Raw genomic sequence first — 3,398 nt, forward strand, 5'->3', positions numbered from 1 at the left:
TATCGGTATCGGACATAAAAAAGTGGTATCGTGCCATCTCTAATCCAAACCAATGGTTTTACATTGAATCTGATCAAAATCCAGCTGATCACGCGTCTAGGGGCCTCAAGGTGGCAGATCTGCTAAGCTCGAATTGGCTCACTGGACCTAAATTCCTGTGGGAAAGGGAAATTGTTACAAACCAACATTCCCCTGATTTTCTCATTGGGGACCCAGAAGTAAAGGTCCTTAAGACAAATGCCCTTGAATAAGACAGCTTTCTTAAGAGGTTCTCAAGATTTTCTAATTGGGATACAGTTCTTAACGTTGTGGCAAGAATTAAAAGACTTGCAAGGAGAGACAAGCCAAGACCCATTAATGTAGAAGAAAGACAAATGGCTGCTTTTGTACTCTTTCAGGCAGCACATAGGGAAGCCTTTAAAGAAGAGCTCAAATGGTTCAGTCAAAACTCAGCTGGACTACCAAAAACTCATAAAATGTATCAACTAAATCCTATTTTGGTAGACAACTTGCTTAGGGTTGGAGGAAGGTTGAGAAAGTCCTCAACATCATTTGCATTGAATCATCCAGTAATCCTTCCAAAGGAAGGCATTGTCACACAACTCGTTCTTGACCACTGTCACAAGAAAACGCAACACCAAGGCCGAGGCCAAACTCTGAACAAACTCAGGGAAAGTGGCTATTGGATCATAAGTGGCAGTAAGGTAGTGGCCAAATACATTAAAGGGTGTGTCAATTGTAGAAAAGTGCGTTGGCCGGCTGAAGAACAACGCATGGCTGACTTGCCATTTGACAGAGTGGATCCTTCGACCCCATTCACCTACACTGGAGTTTATGTTTTTGGCCCCTTCTATACAAAACAAGGTCGAAGGGAATGGAAGAGGTATGGCCTATTGTTTACGTGTTTAAGCTCGAGAGCCGTACACATTGAGATGTTGGAGGATCTGTCCACTGACGCATTTATAAACGCTTTAAGATGCTTCATAGCAATCAGAGGCACAGTCAGACAGATTCGTTCTGACCAAGGGACAAATTTTGTTGGAGCTAAGAACAAGTTCAAGAAGGGTCTGTTGGAATTAGACAAGGAGATTATTTCTACTTATCTAGCTAAAAACCAATGTGACTTTCAAATGAATGTTCCTGAAGCTAATCACAAAGGAGGCATTTGGGAACGACAGATCCGGACTGTTAGGAATGTCATGAGTTCTGTCCTAGCCCAAGCTACAGGAAGGTTAGATGACACCTCATTGAGAACTTTCTTCGACGAGGTCATGTAAATTTTGAACCATTGTCCACTTACTACTGATACGATCAACGACCCCAAAAGTGCTGAGCCTTTGACGCCTAATCATTTGCTCACAATGAAAGAGTCTGTGCCACTTCCCCCTCCTGGTAGATTTGTAAGAGAAGATTTGTACACCAGGAAGAGGTGGCGGAGGGTGCAATATTTAACAGAGTTGTTCTGGAGCAGGTGGCGCAAGGAATACCTAACCAGCATTAGCTTAAGACAACGATGGCATACTCCTAAACAAAATGTACAGGTTGGAGATGTAGTGATTTTAAGGGAGGACAATATTCCAAGAAATGAGTGGAAATTGGCAAGGGTGGTTGAAGCCAATGAAGATGATGATGGTTTAGTGCGGAAGGTTAAGATCCAGATAGGACAAAAGGATCTGGGAAAGAAAGGTGAACATTTAAAACAAGTCTATTTCTTGAGAGACCAGTTCAGAGACTAGTGGTACTAATTAAAGGGTCTAAACTACAGTGAAGTAGTACAAGGGTAGTACAAGGGTTAAGAACATACCCATAATATTTGATCTATAAGTTTATTTAAGAAGTGATTTTTTTGTAACATAAGTTGATGTTTGATTGTCAATTTATTAAAAATTACAGGATTTAATTTTGTTTAACACATGTAAATAGAAATCCTTTGTAATTTTGGTGGCAGTGTAGCTGTCGCATTGAAATGTAATTATTATATTCAGGAGCAGTTACATATTAATGACTAAACTCGTAAATGCGATTGCATTTGTCCCTAACCATCGGGAACCCTCACGTTAACTTTTATCGAGTGGGGAAAAAAGTTAGCGTTCATCCGCCAGCTTCACTGTGTCTGTGTTATGCTAACATAGCTGTGTAGGTAGCAATCACGTAGCACATCATTATATATTAGCTAGTCCAACTTCAGTAACCCTACAAACACTACTGCTGTTTAGTAGGGTTGGGCGATTGGACGAATATATCGACTTATGCAAAAAACCCTACAGTTTTTACAAGGGCGATTTATTTTTTTTATTTGCCCATGAGAAAAAATAATAGCGCTGTTTTAACAGCACCCTCTTTCATCTGCGAGCAAATGCACCCTCCTCAGAGTGCGCCCAAATGCAGCGATTCATTTACTCAAACTCATAAAGGAAAGGAAGTAGCCTATGCTCAGAAAGAAAAACCAAAACATTTGGATGGTGAACACATACATGCTTATGCAAGTTAGTCATGTTTGAGTCCTTTCCTCACACTATAAGTCTGCACAAGCGGCACACCGCTTTGGTTACATCCTTTGGTTTGCTTCTTTCATCCGGTTTAAAGCCAAAGAAAGCCCAAATTGGCAACTTTATATATTTTTTGGCAATTAGTTCGTTCATGTTTGGACTTCTTCTGTTTTGTAAATGTGCAAATCAGACCATGCAGATGTAATGGAGTTAAAAATACATCTGCAAAAACATGTACTTACCAGGTCTTAATTATTATTTTAAGTGTGAATTTTATCATTTTTGTTGTATTTTATTTTGAAAACCCAGAAACCGGATCTCGCTCTGGCGTCTGAAGCTTCTAAGGCTTCCGTTTCTCACAAGACGTGTTTGCACTGTGAGGGTAAGTTCTGTAATGAAAGGCTCTGACATTATTATGGTTTCTGGCGTAAATGTTGTTACATAAGTTGTACATGTCGATGTATATAGGTTTGTATTGATGTTAGAATGTTACTGCATAACCGAAACAAAGGCTGGTTGCTGTTAAACAGTGTTTCTGACGTATTTATGCTCTTTCGCAGTAAGCTTTTGCCGGCCCCCTAGTGGTTGCTGCGCATAGCTGGAAATGTGTTTGGACTTATTGTTTTTCTGTGCTTTTTGTGACGTTTGTTTTACATTGTAGGAGCTACAATTGCGGGTACCACCAGAAGACACATGTTAAGTGTGTTCTATGTCTTTTGCAGGTATGTGCGCTTGTTAACGGTCATTTTGTCTGTAAAGCTCAAGCATGCGAAAGTGTAGTGCTCTACCGTAATTTGTCTACTAGAGGGAAATGTTTAGGCAAGGCAAGGCAAGGCAAGTTTATTTATATAGCACAATTCAACAACAAGGTGATTCAAAGTGCTTTACAGAGACATTAAAAAACAAAAA

General features: G+C 40.0%; 1 long non-coding RNA gene across 1 annotated transcript in view; it reads left to right on the forward strand.

Annotated features, from left to right (window-relative positions):
- LOC102207965 (uncharacterized) overlaps positions 1 to 3,213 on the forward strand; it is a 22,875-nt gene extending 19,662 nt beyond the window's left edge. Inside the window, exons 2-3 of the long non-coding RNA XR_312462.1 lie at positions 2,799 to 2,871; positions 3,151 to 3,213. This is a non-coding gene — a long non-coding RNA (uncharacterized LOC102207965). The remainder of the gene's footprint in view (positions 1 to 2,798; positions 2,872 to 3,150) is intronic.
- The last annotated feature ends 185 nt before the right edge of the window (positions 3,214 to 3,398 follow it).

Source organism: Pundamilia nyererei, unplaced genomic scaffold (assembly GCF_000239375.1).
Source record: "Pundamilia nyererei isolate P.nyererei 1_Seehausen unplaced genomic scaffold, PunNye1.0 scaffold00759, whole genome shotgun sequence".
Taxonomy (NCBI): domain Eukaryota; kingdom Metazoa; phylum Chordata; class Actinopteri; order Cichliformes; family Cichlidae; genus Pundamilia; species Pundamilia nyererei.